The following is a 25,787-nucleotide window of genomic DNA, read 5'->3' as shown; positions in this document are numbered from 1 at the left end:
TAAACAAATGGAAGTACATGCCATGTTCATGGATTGGTAGAATCAACAGCATTAAAATGTGCATACTACCAAAAGCAATCTATAGATTCAATGCAATACCTATTAAAATACCAACAGCATATTTCAAAGATCTAGAACAAATTCTCCAAAAATTCATCTGGAATAATAATAAAAAAAAGACCCTGAATTGCCACAGCTGTCCTGAGAAAGATGAAAAAAGTTGGAAAGATCACATTACCAGATATCAAGCTATATTACCAAGCCACAGTTCTCAAAATTCCCTGGTACTGGCACAAGAACAGACATATAGACCAATGGAACAGAAGAGAGAACCCAGAAATTGACCCAAGCCATTGTGCTCAATTAATATTTGACAAAGGAGGGAAGAGCATACAATAGAGTCAAAACAGTCTCTTTAATAAATGGTGCTGGGAAATTTGGACAGATACATGCAAAAAAAAAAATGAAACTAGACCACCAACTTACACTATACCCTAAAAGAAACTCAATATGGCTAAAGGACTTGAATGTAAGATAGGAAACCATAAAAATCCTACAAGACTCCATAGGCATCAAAATAGCAGACATATATCATAGCAATATCTTTACCAATGCAGCTACTAGACTCTAGTAACTAGGGTAATGGAAACCAATGAGAAAAAAAAACAAATGGGACTACATCAAAATAAAATGTTTCTGCACAGCAAAGGAAACCATAAGCAAAACAACAAGAAAGCCCACTGCATGGGAGAACATATTTTCCAATGTTTTGTCCAATAAGGGTTTAATCTCCAAAATTTTTAGAGAACTCATACAAGTTAACAAAAGGAAGATAAACGATCCAATCCAAAAATGGTCAAAGGATCTAAATACACACTTTTCCAAAGAGGACATACAGAAGACCTAGAGACATATGAAAACATGCTCAATGTCACTGAGATGCACATCAAAACAACAATGAGATACCATCTCACACCTGTCAGAATGGCTATCATCAACAAATCAACAAATGACAAGTGCTGGCAAGGAGAAAAAGGAACCCTCGTGCACTGCTGGTGGGAATGCAGACTGGTGCAGCCACTATGGAAAACAGTATGGAGTTTCCTGAAAATGTTAAAAATTCAACTCCCATTTGACCCAGTAATCCCACTTCTAGGACTATATTCCAAGAAAACAGAAACACCAATCAGAAAGGATATATGCACCCCTATGATCATAGCATCACAATTTACAATAACTACAATTTGGAAATAGCCCAAGTGCCCATTAGCAGATGAGTGGATTAAAAAACTGGTACATCTACATAATGGAATACTATGCCACTATTAAAAAGAACGAACTTTTACCATTTGCAACAGCAAGGATGGAACTGGAGAGCATTGTGCTAAGTGAAATGAGCCAGTTGGAGAAAGATAAATATCAAATGATCTCACTAATATGTGGGATATAATAATCAACATAATTTGATGAACAATTATAGATTGATCCAGAGACAAATGGTAGGGGAGTAAGGGTTAGAGAGCAACCAAATGACTTATATGCATGCATATTAACATAACCAATGGACACAGACACAGGGGCTGTGGGGGCTTGCCTGGGCTGGGAAGGGATGGGTTAGGGGGTCAATTGGGGAAAAATGAGACATATGTAAAACTTTAGAAAATAAAAAAAGGTAAAAAGATAAAAGAAAAAAATGAAATAAAATTTAGCCTCAGAAACCACATACATAATTTCTACAAAACCCTATTTTGCAGATTGACGATTGAATAAAATTATCTACTCAGTGTGGAAGTGGTATCTATACCAGGAGATAAGGCTCGCTGTGCCATTGATGAGGAAAATAAGACATTTTTTTGAGGGGGAGACCAGCAACCTGACTCTGTACCTAGTTAATTAGTATCCCTTAATGCACATTCCTGCTAGCCTATAGTCTAGTCACTTTCCCTTCTTTAATTATCTGGTCTTGCAAGACCTGTTTACCTAAATAATCACATTTTACAGAGTCTATAAACCATGAACAATACACAACCCTCGGAGGGGGTTATCAGCGCTGGCACCAGGCCAAGTCTTTAGGTGTGGTCTCACAGCCCCCATCCCAACACACAGAGATTTTTGCAAAGCCCAAGAAAGGTCCAGAAGTCTGATCCTTATTTGGGGGACAAAGAAACAAAAGGGTATAAAGAGAAAGCTTCCTCCATATTGGTTTGCTCAGGATTTGGAAACAGGCTCCCATGAGTCACAGTACTAATACATCTGGAAATAAATGGGTTTTTCCTATATCTCCAAGTTCTCCTGTGTGTGTATTTTCCGGTCACCTGGTAAATTCTGTAACACCATCTTGAACGTTAGTTATCACAATAAATACAACACAACTCAGTTCTACTTAGTTTTTTGCACTTTATATAATAAATTATTTAGTTGATAAAAAAAGAGAAAGGTATCAAACTTGGAAAAGGAAAAGTAACACTGTCATTATTCACAGATAACATGATATTGTACATAGAAAACCCTAAAGACTCCAGCAAAAAATAAATAAATAAATAAATAAATAAATAAAATAAACTATTAGATTTAATAAATGAATTCACCAATGTAGCAGGATAAAAAAATTAACAGCCAGAAATTTATGGCTTTTTTATACACCAATAATGAACTCATAGAAAAAGATACTAAAAAACAAAAAATCCCCATTTACCATTGCCACACATAAATTAAGATACATATCAATAGACCTGACTAAGGACATAAAAGACCTGTACACAGAAAACTACAGGACATTGAAACAAGAGATAGAGGAAGACATAAAAAAAATGGAGGAATATCCCATGTTCATAGATTGGTAGAATCAACATCATTAAAATGTCAATACTACATAAATCAATCTATAGATTCAATGCAATCCCTATTAAAATACCAACAGCATATTTCACAGACCTAGAACAAACTCTCCAAAAATTCATCTGGAATAAAAAAAGACCCCAAAGAGCCACAGCAATCATGAGAAAGAACAAAGTTGGAGAGATCACAATACCCAATATCAAGTTATATTACAAAGCCACTGTTCTCAAAATTGCCTGGTACTGGTACAAGAACAGACATAGACCAATGGGACATAACATAGAACCCATAAATCCACCCAAACCATTATGTTCAATTAATATTTGACAAAGGAGGCAAGAGCATACAATAGAATCAAGACAATCACTTCAATAAATGGTGTTGGGAAAATTGGACAGATACATGTAAAACAATGAAACTAGACCACCAACTTACACCATACACAAAATAAATTCAAAATGGATAAAGGACTTAAATGTAAGACTGGAAACCATAAAAAGTCTTAGAAGATTCCATAGGCAGCAAAATAACAGACATATGTCATAGCAATATCTTTACCAATACAGCTCCTAGAGCAATGGAAACTAAGGAGAAAATAAACAAATGGGACTACATCAAAATAAAAAGCTTCTGCACAGCCAAAGAAACCATCAATAAAACAAGAAAGCCCACTGCATGTGAGAACATATTTGCCAATTATGTTCAGATAAGGTTTTAATCTCCAAAATTTACAGGGAACTCATACAACTTATCAAAAGGAAGATAAACAATCTAATCAAAAAATGGGCAAAGGACCTAAATAGAATCTTTTTGAAAGAGGACATACAGAAGGCAGAGAGACATATGAAAACATGCTCAAAGTCACTAATCATCCAAGAGTTGCAAATCAAAAGGACAATGTGGCACCATCTCACATCAGTCAGAATGGCTATCATCAACAAATCAACAAATGACAAGTGCTGAAAAGGATGTGGAGAAAAAGGAACCCTCTTGCACTGCTGGTGGGAATGCAGACTGGTGCATCCTCTGTCGAAGACAGTATGGAGTTTCCTCAAAAAATTAAAAATGGTACTCCCATTTGACCCAGTAATCCCACTTCTAGGAATATATCCCAATACATCTAAAACACTAATCAGAAATGACATATGCACCCCTATGTTCATAGCAGCACAATTTACAATAGCTAAGATTTGGAAACAGCCCAAGTGCCCATCAGCAGAAGAGTGGATTAGAAAACTGTGGTACATCTACATAATGGAATACAACACTGCTATAAAAAAGAAGGAACTTTTATCATTTGCAACAGCATGGATGGAACTGGAGAGCATTATGCTAATGGAAATAAACCAGTCGGAGAAAGATAAATATCACATGATCTCATTCATATGTGGGATATAATGATCAAGGTAAACTGATGAACAAAAATAGATCCAGAGACAAATGGCAGGGGAGGTGGGGTTAGAGATCAACCAAAGTACTTGTATGCACGCATATTAGCATAACCACTGGACCCAGACACTGGGGCGGTGGGGGCTTACCTCGGGGGTGGGAATGGTGCAGTGGGGGTCAATCGGGGAAAAAGGAGACATATGTAAAACTTTAGACAATAAAAAAATAAAACCTCAGAGGGAAAGTAGGGGAGGGGCATAAGAGATCAACCAAAAGACTTGTATTCATGCATATAAGCATAACCAGTGGACACAGGCAGTAGGGGGGTGAGGGCATGTGCTGGGGGCTGGAAGGAGCTGGAAGAGGTCGATGGGAGAAAAAGGAGACATATGTGATACTTTAAACCAGGCATCCTCAAACCACAGCCTGCGGGCCAAATGCAGGTGTTTTTGCCGTTTTGTTTTTTTACTTCAAAATAAGATATGTGCAGTGTGCATAGGAATTTGTTCATAGTTTTTTTTTAAACTATAGTCCGGCCCTCCAATGGTGTGAGGGACAGTGAACTGGCCCCCTATTTAAAAAGTTTGAGGACCCCTGCTTTAAACAGTAAAGAATTTAAATTAAAAATAAAATAAAATTCTGAAGATTTGATCCCACCCCCAGATTTTCTTCATTGGAAGAATAAATATATTATTCAAGCATAGACTTTGTTTATATTTTTCTAACAGACTTGAGATATAATCCATATACAATATTCGCTGATTTAAAGCGTATAATTCAATGGCTTTCATACATCTGCAGAGCTGTACTACCACTTTTGAACATTTCCATCAATCCAAAATAGAACCCCTGACCTGAAACAATCCTAGTCCTGACTCCTATTATATTTGTGTAACCTTGGGAAACTTACTTAACCTTCAGTATTTTGATTTCTTAACTGTAGGATCTGGATAATAATACCATCCTACTTGATATTTATAAAAATTAAATGATGCAAGTAAAAAAATGAAAGGAATACTTCACACTAGCTATCTCCCCTCCGCCCCACAAGCCTCTATTCCTACACTAACCCTAGGTAAATGCAAATCTACATTCTGTCTCTATAGATTTACTTATTCTGGACAGTCATATAAATAAAATCATACAATATATGGCCTTTTATGTTTGGCTTCTTTCACTTACCATAACATCTTCAAGGTTCATCCATATTGTAGCATCAATCAGTACTTCAATCATTTTTATGACTAAATAATATGCCATTGTATAAATATACCACATTTTGTTTACCCATTCATCAATTGGTGAACATTCATATGGTTTTCCCTTTGTGGCTATTATGAATAATGTCCACGAGTGGGACAATGACATTCAAGACCCAAGTACATCAAGAGAGACAAAATATCTCAAGTAGGTGAAATTCCTAGAATACTCAGTTCAGAAGACCTGAAAGACTAAACCACTGGGTCCCACAAAACATCTACTACATAAGACAAATTCAAAACATCTGGGTGCCATACCAGTTTGAGCTAATACATAGAAACAACCACAAAGGAACAGAAAATGGGGAGACAAATAAACAACACGCATATGAAGAAAAGGTGAAATCACCAGAAAAGAAAATAAATGAAATGGAGATAAGCAATATGTCAGAGAAAGAATTCAGAGTAATGATTATAAGGATGCTAAAAAGGCTGGATGAGAAGTTCTCCAAAATGTGCAAGAATCAAGAGGAAATGAAGAATGGCATAGCAGCAATACAGAACACAATGGAAGGTTTCAACAGTAGACTAGAAGAAGCTGAGGACCACATCAATGAGTTAGAAGATGAAGTAGAAAAAAAACACCCTAGTAGAGCAGCAACTGAAAAAAAATTAAAAAACAGGAGGAGAGTCTAAGGGAGCTTTGGGACAACATGAAACAAAAATCATCCGCATATTAGGGGTTTCAGGAGGAGAGGAAGCTGAACAAGGAATAGAAACCCTCTTTGAAGAAATAATGACAGAAAACTTCCATGACTTTGGGAAGAAGCCCAAGTCCAAGAAGCACACATAATCCCAAACAAGGTGAACCTAAAAAGACTTACACCAAGATACATTGTAATCAAATTTGTAAATATCAACAACAAAGTAAAAAACTTAAAGGCTGCAAGAGAGAGACAGAAGGTTACTTATAAGGGATCTCCCATTAGACTATCAACTGATTTCTCAACAGAAACACATCAGGCCAGAAGGGAATGGAATGAAGTATACAAAGTGATGCAAAGCAAAAGACTAAATCCAAGAATACTCTATCCAGCAAGGCTATCATTTAAAATTGAAGGTAAAATCAGGAGCTTCACATACAAAATATGGCTAAAGGAGTTTATTACCACCAAGCCAGCAACGCAAGAAATGCTAAAGAAACTGTTGTAAAGAGAAGACATAGAAAGGGAAGGGACACAGGCATAAAGAATAAAAATGGCAACAAAGAAGTGCCTATCAATAATAACCTTAAACATAAATGTTTTAAATGATCCAATCAAAAGACATAGGGTAGCTGAATGGATAAGAAAACAAGACCCATATATGTGCTGTCTACAAGAGACCCTTCTCAGAACAAAATACTCACACAGACTGATATTGAAGGGATGGAAAAAGAATTTTCAGAATGGAAATGAAAAAAAAAATCTGTGGTTGCAATACTTATATCTGACAAAATAGACCTCAAAGTGAAAGCCATAACAAGAGATAAGGAAGGCCACTTCATAATACTAAAGAGATCGATTCAGCAAGATGATATAACTCTGGTAAACATATAAGCACCCAATACAGGAGCACCCAAATACTTAAGAAATCTTGTGAAATATATCAAGGGAGAGATTGATAGCAATACAATAATAGTAGGGGAGTTTCATACCCCGTTGACACCACTAGATAAATCCTCTAGACAAAATATCAGCAGACACAGCAATCCTAAATGACTCATTAGATCAGATGAAATTAATTGACATCTTCAGAACATTCCACATCAAAACTAATGAATATACATTATTCTCAAGTGCACATGGAACATTTTCAAAGATAGCCCACATATTAGCACATAAGCTAAGTCTCTACAAATTCAAGAAGATTGAAATCATATCAAGCATCTTCTCAGATCACAATGGCATAAAATTAGATATCAATTACAGTAAAAACAATAAAAAATAATCAAACACATGGAGGCTAAACAGCATGCAATTAAACAATTAATTAGATACCAAAGAGGTGTCAAAGAAGAAATAAAAACATTGTGGAAACAAATGAAAATTAAAACACAGCAATCCAAAATCTACTGGACACAATGAAAGCAGTCCTGAGAGAAAAGTTCCTAGCACTACAGGCCTACTTCAAAAAACAAGACAAACTTGTAGTAAGTTATCTAACCCTAAAATTTTAAGAACGAGAAAGAGAGCAAAAAGGAAAGTCCAAATTAGAAGGAAGGAAATGATAAAAATCAGAGCAGAAATAAATGACATAGAGACCAAAAGCAATTCAAAAATCAATAGAACCAAGACTGGTTCTTTGAAGGCCCTAATGAATTAATTAGATAATTGCTCTTCTCAGCTTAGATCCAGACTGCCCATCATTCACTGAGTTGGAATCTAGGATCAAGGACCTATCCTCAAATCTTATTGAGGAGAATCATTTTCAAATTAAACTCTGGTTTCAACTAATATCCTATTATTTTCCCATGGTATTTTCTGTGTGTGTGTTTTTTTTTTAAAGAGTACATCCTTTATATTTAAGGAAATAATGAGCATTTATCATGTAGCTACTCAGTATTTAATTTTAACTCATACATTTCCCTTTCCATAATGTAACTTTGAATGTTACAAGATAATTCAGAGCTTTCATATTGTACAGACTTTTATTAACATTAAATCAGACATTTCATGCACGTATGTGTGTGCATGTATGTTTATCTATCTTCAAAAATAGGTGAATTGTCCCTGGCAGGTGATGCTTAAAGGTTAAAGCATTGGTCTGCACAGCAAAGGGTTGTAAGTTCGATTCCCAGTTGAGTGCATGTACCTGTATTACAGGTTTGATCACTAATCTCTCTCACATCAATGATCAGTGTTTCTCTCTCCCCCTCACTCCCTCTTTTCCCTCCACTTTCTCTAAAAATCAATGGAAAAAATATACTCAGGTGAAGATTAACAAAAAAGTAGATGAACTGAGTTCTTCTATGTATCCTCGATGCATACTTGATTTTGGAAAGGACTTTGGGATAAGGATCTTTGAATATTGCTTGGAAGTCATCAAGCTTCTAAACAAATGTAGTACTAGTAGTAGTAGTAGTAGTAGTAGTAGTAGTAGTAATAGTAATAGAAATAATAGTAATAGCAAACAGTTCTTGAGTACCTGCTATATGCCAGGCCCAGTGCTACATGCATATCTCATTTGATTCTCATAACAATTCCATGATATGGATAGCATTATCGCTCTCCACTTGATATATGTGAAAATTGAAGCATAAAGAGATTAAGTAATTTTTCCAAGACCAGAGAGCTTGCAAGTGGCAGAATTGAGATTAAAACCCAGCCTCTCCCTACACTGTCTTCAGACAACAGTGCTCTTCCTTTCCCTTCATTTGGGACCTGGCTATTTGCTAAGCACAAAGGGTAGAGGAGACATAAAGAGTGCTTTGCTAGGCATAGAGGGTAAAGGTCAGTTTAATTCACGTTCTTGCTAGGGATCTGCCAAGTCTAATACCACAAATATGTACTGAGAGTCTGCTATGTTCCAGACACTATGCCAAGCACCCCACACAAATGTCCTCCTCTCTGCTGAACTATGACTCTCTTGTCCTTCACAAGCTCATTTCAAGTCTTCTCTGCCAGGATGCTGAGTTTAATTCAACTCATTCAGCTCTGCTGAGCATGCTGTCAATACACCTCTTCAGTTTATATGCTCCAACAACAGCTTAGGGGACTGTGCACACAATAAGAATTCACCAAATGCATATGAATGACCTGAATCCTAAATTAAATGTAGGGAAGAGTTCATTGTGAATTCTATGCAGATACTAGGCCCAGATGAAGGAGAGAACAGGCAGGAGGTTGAGATTACAGTCAGAGACATGGGCTTTGAAGTCACACTAGAATTTGCATACTGGCTTTACCACTTACAGCTGCATGGATTTGGGCAAATTAACAACTCTCCACCTCAATTTGCTCATTTATGAAATGGGGATGATAACAAAATTCTCACAGTGCTACTGTGAGAATTCAATGATAAGTTGCATGTTAATCACTTAACACACAGTCCGGCATATAAAAACCATTCAACGCAAACCACTTTTTTCTTATTGTTCACTCTATTACAAATGTCCCCCATTACCCCGCCCCTTTACTTCCCTCCAACCCCCTAGGCCTCCATCACATTATTATCTGTGTCTATTGGCTATGCATACATGCATATATATTCTTTGGTTGCTCTTTTCCAGCCCACCCCATTCTCCTTCCCTCTGAGATCTGTCAGTCTGTTCCATTTATCCAACCTCTGGTCCTATTTTGTTTATCAGTTTATTTTGTTCTTTAGATTCTACATACAAGTGAGATCATGTGATATTTGCCTTTCTCTGACTGGTTTATTTCACTTAGCATAATAATCTCCAGGTCCATCCATGCTGTCTCAAAGGGTAAGAGTTCCTTCTTTTTTACAGTTGTGGAGTATTCCATTGTGTAAATGTATCAATAGGATAGCTTTTTTATCCACTCATCTACTGATGGACACTTAGGCTGTTTCTAGATCTTGGCTATTCTAAATAATGCTACTGTGAACATAGGGGTGCATGTATTATTTTTGATTGTTGATTCTTAGGATATATACCCAGAAGTGGGATCACTGGGTCAAAAGGCAGTTCTATTTTTTTTTTTTTGAGGAAAGTCTATATGTTTTCCATAGTTGCTGCACCAGTCTGCATTCCCACCAACAGTGCATTAGTGTTCATGGAAACCATTCTTAATCACAGATATAGACAAATGAAATGTCCATAGGTCCTTCTCAATGAGCATACCTCAAGCCCTTGAGCTGTCTGGCTTCCTTGGGGTAGGCACAACATAGAAAGAGGGGACAAGAACTGATGAGGTATAAATGCCCTGGCTACTACATGACCATAAGTGAGTGTTTCTGAGCTCTATAGTTCACCAATGACCAGAACAGCCAGAAAGGAACTTGTCAACTCCTGAGTTACCTACTTCAATCAATAATGTAATGCCAACAATTTGTTCCTAGGAACGATACCCACAATGGGGCTCAGCTTTTATATTATAATTCCAGTACTTTCTCAGGCATCAGTCCCTAAAACCCAAGGTTGTCGAGGGATATTCCTGTCTCATTGAATTTAAACTGTCTATTCCCATGCATATGAGCATAACCAACAGACACAGACTGGGGGGGGGCAGGGAAGTGAGGTATTATGCTGGGGGTTGGGGGTGGCCGAGGAGAGGTCAATTGGGGAAAAGGGAGACTTATGTAATGCATTAAACAATAAAGAATTTAAATTAAAAATAAAAAAAACTGTCTATTCTCAGCTAACTGTCTATGAAGGGCAGCCATCAGATTTAGAGTCAGAGTCCCACTGTGCTCAGCTGCACAGGAATGATTGTATATTCAGCAGCAGGAATACTGGTCACCACTTCAGCTGGCCCTTGGTATTTGTTGTTTTGCAGCTAATTGAAGTTATTTTCAAAACACAATACTCCACCAGTGGCTGATGGAGTCTCTAACCAAAAACAGTAACACAGTGATCTATCCACATTTATTGTGTATACTGTTATCAGGTTAACAGTATTTCCTTAGACCCAAGCAGAGGCCCTGTACTAAGGCCTGTACTTTAGACAACCCCACTCTGGCTCTCCTCTGGCTGCACTTCTCCCAAACAAATGGGGTCAAAAGGACATTCCCACTTGGAGTCCTGACCTTCAGCTTCTAGACTGAAGTCCAGGTAAATAGGACCAGAGTTCTTTGTCCAACAGCCTGTTCCAGGGGCTTATGTAGGCCTCTTCCCCCAGTGTTATCCTCACAGAGGCAGATAGTGCTACAGTTGTACACACTCCTAGACTATGGGGTGATCTAGGACAGCTGTTTGGGATATGGAAGTGCTGTATGGAGCTTGGACATACAGTTCAGCATGTCCATATGCTTGTACATGAGGCCTCTGATGGCAAGGAAAGAGAACCAGGGGCAGAAGTGAGCCAGGAGGAGGAAGATGATGAGATGGGGGTATGCAGGCTATAAGCCAGAGACCTGTATTTGTAGTTTTGCCATGTGCTCTGCAAATATTGGAAATAAGACTTCATGTTGATGCTGCTTCATTCTTATGAACTACATGGAAGAGACAGAGGGATGGTAGACCTCAACCCTACCCTCCACATAAAGACAGAGCAGGTGTCTCCTTAAGTAGAATTTCCATTTTGGGAGGAGAGAGTAATCTATAAAAGAATCAACCATAATGCTGAGAATTGCCGGAAAAGGCCTAATTTCAACATTCCTAAGTTAGATATATGTCAGTCCATATGTTCCAATTTGGGGCTCAGTAAAGCCTTCCACACCCACAACTAGTTTCCTATGTAAGCTCTCCTCCTAGTACCTCTATTCTGTGACTGTCACTGAGCAGATCTGTTTTAAGGATGAACTCTAAGCCCTTCTCAATAGGGTAGCATCAGGCAGCCTGAGTGTCCTCATGAGTGCCCTAACCCCTGGAGCCCTCCTAGCTCCACACAGTACAAGCACTTCCCTGTCCTTCATTTAATACTTGGTTCCCACCAGGAGGACCTGCCATTTACTAGCTCTAGATCCCTGCTGCCCTGATGCTCACCCTCCTTGGGGAATGTGATTAGTGCTGTACACTGACTATTAACTTTCACTGTGGGGTCGTTGATCTTTTCCATGGTAAATCTTGAAGTATAAAACTTATTTAATGCCAAGCACTTAAACTGGATAAGAGAAAATATAAACCACTAAAAGCTGACAGACTCCAATAAGACAAGACCCCCTCTAAGAGTCTGGACACCGTCTGCAGAAGCTAATGAGTACATTTGAAATAGTGATTGCTTCAACATGAGTAGCTATAGTTTGTCCCATGCACCACACTTCCAAATAATTGGAAAGGGTGACTTATCTGTGAGTAGTCTGGCCAGTGGAAGCTTTAGAGATCCCAGAAAGAAGGGGTAGTTTACTAACTGGCATTTTATCTAAGTACTAAGGATATAAACTGAAGGGAAAGATGCTGGATTTTACTTCTATTGGCAGGTTAGCAAAAGTCTCTCAAGGTTAAAACTTTTCCAGAGTTATCCCCTTCCCTCTTGCCTTCTTCTCCCTGGCCTGTGACTCACCAAGCTTGGCCTTTTAGGACACAGTCCTGGCATTTCTACTGCAGAGTTGGCCAGCTCAAGAAAAGCCTTATATACACTGGATCTGGTGAGGAAAGTTCCTTCATTAATGAGATAGTCATTTCTCCAAGCTCATAAACCAAGCCTTCGACTCCTCTCCCACTCTGCCTACCTAAATCTTCACCAACACTCAATGAAAGATGAATTAGGACAAATTTGCTTTTGCTCTTACCATCTATTAGTACAGTGCCAAGCTTGCTCCTTCAATAGTACCCTATTGCCTGTTCTTTTTGTAAAAGTTCTCCAAGCCCAAATTCTCTTCTCCCTTAAAATGCTCATCACCCTCACTTTCCTAATAATCCACACTTATCTCTATTAGGAGCAAACAAGCTAAATTTTACAACAATCATTTATGAACAGAAGATGAAAATTGACTATTCTTCCCCTTAGTAACACAACTGAAATTTAACAGGGGCCTTCAATATCTTTAGGAAAAAAGTAATTAAACATTTACACAAAGCATCCATAGCTATGTCATCTGATATGATAGCAACTAAGTGCTACCTACGATGATTTAAAATTAAATTATCAGTTTCTAAGTACTCAAGAGCCACATGTGCTAGTGGCTACTGTATTGGATAATACAGATATAAAACATTTCCATAATGCATGTCTATTTGGCAGGATTGCTCTGGAGGATAACTCTTATGGTGGGACTTCCAGGCATTGTGCCAAGCTAGTAAGACTGGTAGGAGAGATGTTGGGAGCAAAAGGAACAGTCTGAACCCTTTTAGAGATACCTTTTGGCTGTACAAAACTTACTTTCTGCTGCTGCTACCCCAAGAGACTTAGCCTTTGCAAAAAAATTTCATTTTATGCCCCAACCAACCATAAGGATAGATGGAGAAAGTAACACACAGCTGCCTGGCCCTTGCTTTTAGAAACAGTCAAAGAAACCTGCAACTGAGTTCCTACCTGAAGGACATGAAAAATTATGAAGCCATTAACTTGTCCCTGCATTGTAAGCTACTAAAAAAAAACATGAAAAATAGTCATTGACAAAGTATAAACAGAAAACTAGAAATCCCAAGAATTCTATGGCATCTGGGGACCATCATACTCACTCACTGCAGTTATAATTAGACTACCTAATGTCAAATACATCACTATAGCATTGGAGAGGAACCTTTGCCTCTAGTTCAGACTTGGAGATAGTCGCTAGACTCTATTTACTAGTCTGAAAGTGGCTACATGCCTTTAAGAAAGATTTGCAACCACAAGGGTTGAAGTCAATAGAGTGTTCTAGTCAACCCTTGGTTAATTAACTAGAAAATTAAAATCAGCATACTGGGGACTTCTGCCTTCCTCCTCATGGTGGTCATTGTAATGTTTTAGGTCTTTGTTCACAGAGTCACAGGCTTCAGGGCACTGGACTGAGTAGGAGGAGGCCTGGGAGGCAGCTGCCTGCAGTGCAGGGTGTGTCTGAGGCTCCTGGAGCCCCAACAGACCGAGATCGGGGTCCCCTCCTGGATGCCTCTCTGCTCACAGTGTTCCCACAGCCTGACCCCACTGAACCCTCCAGCCTGGGGACCGGTGCCGCTCAGGTCCTGCCGCCCAGGTCCCAGCATCCAGAATGGATATGAACTTTGAGGACGTGGCCATTGCCTTCTCTCAGGAGGAATGGGGGCTCCTTGATGAGGCTCAGAGACTTCTGTACAGCGATGTGATGCTGGAAGTGTTTGCACTTGTGTCATCTGTAGGTTGTTGGCATAAAATGGATGATGAGGTGGTCTGTTCTAATAAGAGTGTATCTATACAAGGAGAGTCACAGGACAGGGCTTCTAAGACAGCTCTAGCCACCCAGAAGACCCTTCTGTGTAAGCGGTGTTTCTCTGTGTTAAAAGTTACTTTGGGGAGAAACCAAGATGGCGGCATAGGTAAACACCTAACCTACAGCCTGGCACAACAATTTCAAAAATACAACTAAAAGTCAAAACAGACATCATCCAGAACCACAGGAAAGCTGGCTGACTGAAATGCCCACAAGTAGAAGGAAAGAGAAAACCACAAGGAAAACCAGAGGAGCCTTAAAAGCCTGAGGTATGGAGACACGGGCGGAGACACGAGCACGCACTCGTGCGGGGAGGATGGAGCTGGAGAGGAAGGAGCAGCTGACGGCCTGGCCTGTGTTCTCTAGCAGGAAGGAGATAAAAGCTCCAGATTGCGCTGAACCCCAGCTCCGACTGCACTGAACCCCAGTTCCGGGCAAGACCCTGGGAAGCCAGGCTCATGCTGGGGGAATCTGGGCTGTGGGGCGGAAACACAGAGGAGCGGCAAAAGGCAGAGCTCCGGAGGCGCGCACAGGAATGCGCGCAGAGGACGGACTGTTGCCTGTGCCGCTGAATTGCCCTAGCGGGAAGGAGACAAAAGATCCGGATCGTGCTGAACCCCAGTTCCGACTGCACTGAACCCCAGTGCCGGGCAAGACCCTGGGAAGCCAGGCTCATACTGGGGGAATCTGGGCTGTAAGGCGGAAATGCAGAGAAGCGGCGAAAGGCAGAGCACTGGAGGCGCGCACGGGAATGTGCTCAGAGGATGGTCTGTTGACTGTGCCGCTGAATTGCCCTGGTGGGAAGGAGACAAAAGCACCAGACTGTGCTGAGCCCCAGTTCTGACTACACTGAAACCCAGTTCTGGGGAGAATCTGGGAATCCAGATTCACTGGGGGAGAGACTAGACTGGCAGCTGGCGAAACTCCAGGGTGCTTTTCTCTCAGAGGTGTTTGCAGGGAGTACAGAGGGAAACTGAGACACAGGAACCTCATAGGGCAGGGCTGACGGGAAGCCAAGGCTGTAGGCTCCACCCTGAAACTCTGCCCCATCCAAGCTGAGCACAGAGGCTTTTACAATTTTGCAAGTCTAGTTGAATAAGGCTGTCTCCCAGCATAGACACAGCTGATCCTCACAGACAATTGGACTGGAGGTCAAATCCTCCCAGTGTACCAACAGCAATCAAGGCTTAACAACACCAAGACTTTGCACTCATCCCACAAAGGGGGGTATCAAGAGCGACCACCTAGGGGGATTGGGGAAGCTGAGCTATAGGGAGGCAGCCAAAAGGTGAAGACACCGAAGCAGGTCACGAATAGAAGGGATGAAGGAAAGCAAACTAATGGACGACACAGTGTTCAGAACCACATTTATAAGGTTACTTAAGAATCTTCTGGAGGACCAAGATGGCAACATAGGGCAGACGTCTAATTGTTGCCTACCACAACAATTTTGAAACTACAACTGGAAAACAGAGCAGACACCATCCAGAACAATGGCCGGAGGAATTGCTGAGAAGGAATTGACCGATGGGAGTTGGGATCAGGAAGACGAGGCCCCGCTGGGTGCCGGATCCAGGTGCGCTTACCCGGTGACTGGTCGCCGCTGCAGACCCGAGTGCTGCTGCAGCGACCTCAGACCAGCCTGCCGCCGCGCACCGGGCGCACTGGAGCTTCGCCGAGCCCGCCGCCCAGCGAGTTCTGCAGCAGCCGCCCCGGAGCTTTGAGAAAATGTCCGAAGGAATTGCTGAGAGGGAACTGACTGACAGGAATTGGGATCAAGAAGACGAAGCCCCGCTGGGTCCCGGGTCCGGGTAAGGCCGTGCCCCTGGGTCCGGGCGAGGCCACGCGCCCCTGGGTCCGGGTGAGGCCACGTGCCCCTGGGTCTGGATGTAGCTGGATCCCGGGTCTGGGTGAGGCCATGCGCCCCTGGATCCGGGTGAGGCTGGGTCCCAGGTCTGGGTGAGGCCGTGCGCCCCTGGATCCAGGTGAGGCCACAAGCCCCTGGGTCTCGGTGTAGCTGAATCCCAGGTCCGGGTGAGGTCGTGCACCTCTGGATCTGGGTGAGGCTGGGTCCTGGGTCTGGGTGAAGCTGGATCCCGAGTCTGGGTGAGGCCACGCGCCCCTGGGTCCGGGTGAGGCTGGATCCCGGGACTGGGTGAGGCCGCACACACTTGGGTCCAGGTGAGGCCACGCGCCCCTGGGTCCGGGTGAGGCCACGCGCCCCTGAGTCCAGGTGAAGCTGTGCCCCTGGGTCTGGGCGAGACCAAACCAGAGGGAGTCAAACCTGCATTACCACCATTTGTCCACCATCCAGAGCTGAAAAGTCAGTGCCAACATGTACACATAATGAACTGGTGGACATTGAAATTGGGTCTCAAAAGAACTGTTGGTCCAGAAAGAAACTTACTGCAGACTGATTCATTTGCCTGTCAGCATAACTATTATTGCTCGTCTCACATTCGGTTCTTATAAGTATATTTCTAGTAACACATGATCTCACTCATCTAGGGGAAATGATGAACAACATAGATTGATGAACAAGAACAGACCCAGAAACAAGGAGGCATCGATCAGACTGTCGGGCCTCAGAGGGAGGGTAGGGGAGGGTGGGGGTAGGGGGGAGAGATCAACCAAAGGACTTGTGTGCATGCATACAAGCCTAACCAATGGTTAAGGACAACAGGGGGGTGGGGCATCTGTGGGGAGGGGTGGGGGATGGGAATGGGGGGATGAGGACAAATATGTGACACCTTAATCAATAAAGAAATTAAAAATAAAATAAAATAAAATCAGCATACTACCTCATACTGCATAATCAAGTAGACTACAGTCAAAAGATACACATCACCTTAAAGCTTAAACATTTCTGTAACTGATTTAGGAACCTTTTACCAGTAACCAAATTAATGTTATTTCCATTAGTGCTGGCAAAAGAGCAAACCATAATAATGGTAAATTACTGAATGATAAATATGTTCCAGATATTATTCTAAGTGTGTAGCATCTTTTAATTCATTTAATCTTCATAACAATCCAATGATCTATATACTATTATTATTCCTACTTTATAGATGAGGGGAATGAAGCACACAGAGATTAGGTAACCTGCTTAAGAACACACAGGCATAAAATGACAGAGGTTAGTTTTGAGCCTAGATGATCTCAGGTCAAAGCCTGTGCTCTAAGCCATTCCATTATTCTTCTTTTCAATTGTTGGTAACAATGAGTGAGTTATAGAAGCTCCTTAAGTGCTGGCCTTATCTCCAACTAGCACAGAATATGACAAACAATATATTTTCACTAAATGTTTGGCAAATGAATAACAGCTAAAATCTATTAAGCACTTCCTATCTCATTTAATCTTCAAAGGAATCCTATTGCTATTATAATGTTACCCAGTTTAGCATCCTCAGTTTTTACATGTAAGGAAAATGAGACACAGAGAAAATAAGTCACTTGCTCAAGATCCCAGAGCCAGAGAATGATAGAGAAAGAATTTGAACCCAAATCTAGATTTCACTCTCAAATGAATGAATGAGCTCTTTTATACTGTACAGTCTGCCTGATCACATTCTTAATTATCTGTTGTGTCAAGTGTGAGCTATAGCTGCCTCAACATAAGTCCTAACTCATCAAAGTAAGTTAGCTCCTTGAAGCAGGAACCATGCCCCATTGCTCTTTCCTCAAGCTCTGAACCCAGTGCTGAGCAAGAAAACAGTGTTCAATAAACACTTGCTAATTGATTCAGTGTCCTACTGAGGGACTTTTCTAGTCAAAAGCCTACTGCCTGACTTCCTTTCTGGCCTTAAGCAACATCTTTGGCAATTGATGGACAACCTGAAGTCCCTTACCTCCAAGGAAGAGTGATGAAAGTGGTTTATTTCAGCAGGAGAATTATTTTATTACTAATATGTTTAAAGTTGCCAAGACATCAATAATAATAAAAGCGTAATATGCTAATTAGACCAGATGCCCTTCTGGATGAAGCCAGGGCTGCAAGGGAAGCCCAGGTCCCGGGTGCCAGAGGGAAGCTGGTGCTCGCAGCCAGGGGAAGGAAGGCCTACTCTTGCATGAATTTCGTACATCAGGCCTCTAGTTATAATAATAAAAAGCAGACAGACTTAGAGTTGGTTTTATTCTTGTTTTTTGACTTTTCTTCAATGTACCTCCTTATGGTCTGCACCTAGGCAGATCACTTCTCCTGTCCTCTTCCCAGTCACAGTATGCCATTGTGGTTCCCTACCAGAAAGAGTTTAGAGAATCAGGACTGTATTCATTCCAATAAAACACTAGACTTTGAGATGAATGGCTAGGATTAGAATCTCACTTCAGTCAATAACTGTCCTTGAGTGAGTTACTAGACTTATCAATGTTCTAATTTGTAAAATGGAAGTACCATTGTCTGCTCACATGATGGGTCCAAAAAGCAGAATAAAATGATGATACGGATATGCTACATAAAGTAAAGGCGCAGTTACTTTTGTTATCTATCAAACTAGTTGTCACTATTCTGCTGACTTACTCATTATCTTTCCTTTTGCAGTTCAAACAATTTAGATTTTTTTAAAGAATAAAACTAAAGCAAAGCAAGTCCCTGCCTCAAGCTGGTTCAGATTTATCCTAAGTAAGAACCACAGATCCCTTAATGAGAAAAATTACCAAATATCAGTGCAAGGCCATAGCTACCTCTCCCCATTGTAGCTAAAGAGACCCACAACCATAACTAAGAGACTTTTTCCCAGAGAACAGAATGACAAGGTAGAGAGTGCAAAAAAGGAATTCTGCTTATCCAGAGGTTCCATGGCTTCTCTCAGTCATCACTGCCCAGCAAACAGTAGTCAGAGTCAAGCCAGGGTTTTTTCCTTCATAATAGCAAAAACAGGGGGTTCAAGGGAAGTAAATAAGGGTTGTAGAGTGTGATTTAACTGGAGATTCCTTCATTAGCATACAGAATTGGTGCAAACACCTCAGTCATCTTCATGTACATTTTCCACCACAGCTGATAGAGTTGCTCTGTTGAAGTTAATTCCAAATAAAGAAGCCCAATGTACTGTCATATCAGAAAACATTCCCAAAGCCTACCATCACTAACTAATGCAAAGATGAATCAAAAGGCCTTTGTTTTTTTTTTATAAAAAGCAGTCAATCTAGAGATGACATTTCAATGAAAACTGACGTCTCAAAGTTTAATTTGGTTCCACAAATGGGTGAGGGTTCATCAGAGAGCTTTGTTTCTCCCTTACATACCATAGATGGTTGGCTCAGAGTAAGGCCCCAGGCAGAAATTCATGACTCTGGATAATGCCATTAACAACTAATAGAATATTCAGGCCAAAAGGACCTTTGAACTCATCAAGTCCAGTCTTGTCAAATTATGGAGGAGAAAAATGAGGCCGAGAATTTAACTTTGATGAATTCAAAGTCAGTAACAGAAGGGACCTAAAGTGAGATCTTCTGATAGTCAAATACTATTTCACAAAAACATGTGGCCTCATTCTTTCTTCTGAATTCTCTGGTAAAGCTACCACCTTGATTGGTCAGACTGACAATTCTATACCCCCTCTTATTTCACCACATTCTTATACAGACCATTTTAACTATATGTTTGATAGGGCATTTAAAACCAATTTTTCCTCTCAGGTAAAGTTCTTATTAGTAGCAAATATATTCCCAATTTCTCACACCAGTCAAAATTTCAAACTCATATTAATATTCATTTAAGTGGGTCATAGTTTAGAAGGCAACTATGCTGTCCATGAAAAGAAGGTCAAAGATACTCAGATTATTCATTTTTTATTATTTTAATGATTCCTAACAGATTTCAAATGATACATAGTGCTGTGAATTGGGGATTCAATGTATTCTAAACTACCTGTGGTACGTAACAGGAGGTGCTGTGGTTCAATATTCCTTTTGATTGCATACAGTTAATCTTTTTGTGATGTTGTAATTGTAGGCAGTAAGATGGTGTTAGCTGTGGGGAATTTTAGTTGTATAAAGTCCCATACTTAAATCACTTTATTCCTATTTCCTGGAAACCCAATACTGCATTATCTCTTTGAGAAAGGGCTGCTTTGTACTTGACAATGACTGGAAACATAACTTCATTCATATAGACTGAGGGTTGTGCCCACTTGGAATGCATATTACAGTCTCTACAGGGTTGCTTTCAAGCCATAGATTCCCTTACAGGGACTATGATATACCTCCTGAAAGAGTGAGTACTCCTGCTGAGTGATAATCACTGTATTCAAAGAGTCTAATTACCCACTAAAATAGTATAGAGGCAGAAAACAAGGTTTATCACTATCAAAGATAATACTTTATATTTTCTAAAAAGCATTTCATTTTTTATTAAATTTATTGGGGTGACACTGGTTCACAACACCATAGAGGATTCCAGTGTACAACTCAAGAAAACATCATCTATATACTGCATCCTGCACCCATATCCCAAAGCAAAGTCTTTTTCTGTCAATACCACTTTGTCCACCACCATCTACCCCTACCCCCATTTCTCTCTGGCTATCACTACAATGCTGTCTTTGTCATATATAATATATATATATACTAGCTTTCCCGTTGCAGGAAAATTCCTGCAATGGGATTTCCTGCTGCACTCTACCCCGCCTCCGTTCCTCCCTTGCCGCCCGCCTCGCCTTTTCCTCCAGCCCGCCCGCGTTTCCCTTCACCCCCGGCCCCGCCTCCGCTCCACCTTTATCACCCGCCTCGCCTTCTCCTCCAGCCCGCCCGCATTTCCCTTTGCTCCGCCATTGTCGCCCGCCTCCGCCCCGCCCTGCCCTTGCCGCCCGCCTCACCTTCTCCTCCGGCCCGCCTGCTTTTCCCTCCGCCCCCAGCCCCGCCTCCGTCCCGCCCTTGTCACCGGCCCCGCCTTCTCCTCCAGCCCGCCCGCGTTTCCCTTCGCCCCCGGCCCCACCTCCGCCCCGCCCTTGTCACCGGCCCCACCTTCTCCAGCCCGCCCGCGTTTCCCTTCGCCCCGGGCCCCGCCTCCGCCCCGCCCTTGTCACCGGCCTCGCCTTCTCCTCCAGCCCGCCCGCGTTTCCCTTCTCCTCCAGCCCGCCCGCGTTTCCCTTCGCCCCGGGCCCCGCCTCCGCCCCGCCCTTGTCACCGGCCTCGCCTTCTCCTCCAGCCCACCGGCGTTTCCCTTCGCCCCCGGCCCCGCCTCCAGCCCGCCCGCGTTTCCTATCTAATAATAGAGTAACATGTAAATTACCATCATTCCGCTACGCCCACGATTGGGCGGCGGGAGGCTGGGGGGTGAGACTCAGGGTGGCCTATACGGCCATTGAGAGGCACGGATCCGCTGCCACTGAGGGGGGCTACCCTGCTGTTGAGAGGCGCAGGAGGCGGGACCCGCCCCCTGCGCCTCTCAACAGCAGGGTAGCCCCCCTCAGCGGCCGAGGACCATCAAAAGTGTGGGAGCTGGGTGCCTGTCTGCTCCGGCACCAGGCCTTTCAAAAGCCTCTGCCGAGCCTGAGACTTCTGAAAGGCCTGGTGCACCAGCAGACAGGCACCCAGCCCCACCGCGAAAAGCGAAAGCGTGTAGGGGACCCTACACGTGCATGATTCAATCATGCACTGGGCCTCTAATATATATATATATATATATATATATATATATATATATATATATATATATATACTTAATCCCTTCACCTTCTTTCATCCAGATTCCCAACCCCTACCAGCTGTCAGTCTGTTCCATGTACAAATGCCTCTGCAAAAAAATTATAATGACTAACATTTTTGAGCATTTATAATATGCTAGATATGGCTCAATTTCTTTACATGTATTTAATTTATATATATATATATATATATATATATATATATATCCCCAGTGAGGTAGGTATTGCTATTGTCCTCATTTTACTGATGAGAAGACTGAGGTAGAGAGTAGTAAAATCATTTGTCTAACATCACATACTTAGTAACTGGCTAAGACAGAATTGAACCAAGGTAGGCTGACATCAAAAGCTTTTCTTGACTGCACCTTCAACCCTGAATTCCTAATCCACTCCCAAGAGTAACATGAGTAATCTCTTTGGTGTGTATCATTCCAGAACACATTCTATACATTTATATATACAGATATGTACCCATAGGAAATAAATATTTTTGTTTTGTTCTTTTTTGTCTACATAAATTATATTATCTGATATCCTTTCTCCTACTGCCTCTTGAAGAAGACGAAGTCAAGTACTATTTAAAAATTTATTCATAATCAACTGAAAACTAGTTGGAGAGACCCATGGTAACCAAGGATGGAAAGTGGAGACTGCATAGAGAATTGTAGCCAAAATGGGGAGACAAAAAAACAAACAAAAAAACAAAAAACAAACCTCAAATGAAGGAATAAGAGAATTTTCCAGAAGAAGAGCTAAGTAAAATGGAGATAAGAAATTTATCAGTCATAGAGTTAAGAATAATGATGACAAAAATGCCAACAGCATGTGAAAATATATACTAATTATGAAGAATGACATAACACTAAGAAAGGACACAATGGAAGGAATACACAGCAGATTAGAGGAAGCTGAGGATTTGATCAGTGAATTAGAAGACAGGATAGAAAAATCACTCAATCAAAAAACTGAAAAGAAAAAACAGGACAACTACAGGGAGCTGTGGGGCAACATGAAATGTAACAATATTCAGATAATAAGTATGCCAGAAAGGAAAGAAAGTAAGCAAAGGATAGAGAACATGTTTGAAGAAATAATGGCAGAAAACTTCCCTAACCTGGTGAAGGAAAAGGTCACACAAGTCCAAAAGACACATTGAGTCCCAAGCAAGAAGAACTCAAATAGGCCCATGACTAGACACATCATAATTAAAATGCCAAAAATTAAAGACAAGAGAGAATCTTAAAGGTAGCAAGAGAAAAGAAATGTGTTACCTACAAAAGAGCTCCCATAAGACTGTCAGCTGATTTCTTATCAGTAACTCTACAGGCCAGAAGGGAATGGCATGGAGTACTCAAGGTAATGGAAGCACAGATCTGAAACCAAGATTACTATATCCAGAAAGCCTATCATTCAAAATAGATGGATAAATAGCTTCCCAGACCAAAAAAAAAAAAAAAATAGACTAGGGAAGTTTATCACCATCAAACCAGCACTACAAGAAATGCTAAAGGGACTGCTATAATGAGAAGAAAAAATAGAGGGAGAAACATAAGCATACAGAATTAAAATGGAAATAAATAAGTATCTATCCTATATAATAAAAGGCTAATATGCAAATCGACTGAACACAGGAATGAGCGGTCACTATGACGCACACTGACCACCAGGCGGCAGATGCTTAATGCAGGAGCTGCCCCCCTGGTGGTCAGTGCGCTCCCACAGGGGGAGCACAGCTCAGCCAGAAGCCCTGAGACAGGCTCATGGCTGGTGAGTGGACATCTGCCGAGGGCTCTCAGACTGCGAGAGGGCACAGGCCAGGCTGAGGGACCCCCCCCCGCCACCCGAATGCAACAAATTTTGTGCACCAGGCCTCTAGTCAATAATAAACTTAAATGTAAATGGATTAAATGATCCAATCAAAAGACATAGGTTACAATACATATGAAAAGGGGTAAGCTCCAAAATATATAGGAAACTCATGCAACTTAGCAAAAGTAAGATTAACAATCCAATTATGCCCTAGTGGGTTTGGCTCAGTGGATAGAGCGTTGGCCTAAGGACTGTTCAAGTCTGGTCAAGGGCACATGCCTGGGTTGCAGGCTTAGTCCTCAGTTGGGGGCGTGCAGGAGGAAGCCAATCAATGATTCTCTCTCATCATTGATGTTTTTATCTCTCTCTCCCTCTCCCTTCCTCTCTAAAATCAATAAAAATGTTTTTTTAATGGGAAAAGGACCTAAATAGACACTTCTCCAAAGAGAATATACAGAAAGCCAAGAGACATATAAAAAAATGCTCAAAGTGACTTATCTGAGAGATGCAAATCAAAATGAAAATGAGATATTACCTCACACCTGTCAGAATGGCTATCATCCATATATCAACCAAGGACAAGTGTTGGCAAGGTTGTGGAGAAAAGGGAACCCTAGCACACTGCTGGTGGGAATGCAGACTGGTGAAGCCACTGTGAAAAAGAGTATGGAGAGTCCTTGAGAAATTAAAAATGGAACACCCATTTGAACCAGTGATCCCACTTCTAGGAATATAGCCAAAGAAATCAGAAACACTCATCAGAAAGATTATATGCACGTCTATGTTCATATCAATTTAATTTACAATAGCTAAGATTTGAAAACAGCCTAAGTGTCCATTACCAGATGAGTGGATAAAAAAAAATGATGGTACATTTACACAATGGGGCAATAAAAAAAGAAAGAACTCTTACCATTTGCAACAGCATAGATGGACCTTGGGAGTATTATGCTGAGTAAAATAAGCCAGTCAGAGAAAGATAAGCATCACATGATCTCACTCATAGGTGGAATCTCATGAACCAAATAAACTGATGGTCAAAAATAGACACAGAGACATAGAAGTAGGAACAGACTGTTGAATCTCAGAGGGAAGGCAGGGAGGGTGGGTGGGAAGAGATCAACCAATGAACATGTATGCATATATGCATAACCTGCGGACACAGACAATGTGGTGGTGAGGGCCTGGAAAAGAAGAATGGGAGAGGGCTGGAAGAGGTTCATGGGGGGGAAAGGAAGACCTATGTAACACTTTCAACAATAAAGATTTGTAAAAAGACATAGGGTAGATGAATGGACACAAAAACATGACACAACTATATGCTGTCTACAAGAGACCCACCTAAGAACAAAAGACTCACACAGGATGAGAGTGAAGGGATGGAAAATATTTTCCACGCGAACAGAAATGGAAATAAAAAAGCTGGGTAGCAATACTTATATCTGACAAAATAGACTTCAAAATTAAGGCCATCACAGGAGAGTTAAGGTCACAACTTAATACTAAAGGGATTGATCCAACAAGAGTATATAATCCTGGTAAATATATATGTACCCAATATAGAAACATTATATATTTTAAAAAACTTCTAGAGTACTTTAAGGGAGATATCAACAACACAGTCATAGTAGGGGACATTAACACCCCGCTGACTTCACTAGATAGGTCTTCCAGACAAAAAAGTAGCAAGGAAACAGATTCTAAAGGACACACAAGTCTCTACAAGTTCAAGAAGACTGAAATCATATCAAGCATCTTCTCAGATCACAATGGAATGAAATTAGAAATCAACTACAGTAAAGACTCCAAAACATTCAAACACATGGAGGCTAAGTAACATGTTATTAAACAATGAATGGGCTACCAACAAGATCAAGAAAGAAACAAAAAACTTCGTGGAAACAAATAAAAA

This window comes from Eptesicus fuscus, chromosome 1, assembly GCF_027574615.1.
Source record: "Eptesicus fuscus isolate TK198812 chromosome 1, DD_ASM_mEF_20220401, whole genome shotgun sequence".
NCBI lineage: Eukaryota > Metazoa > Chordata > Mammalia > Chiroptera > Vespertilionidae > Eptesicus > Eptesicus fuscus.
Note: the sequence above shows the minus strand (reverse complement) of the source record.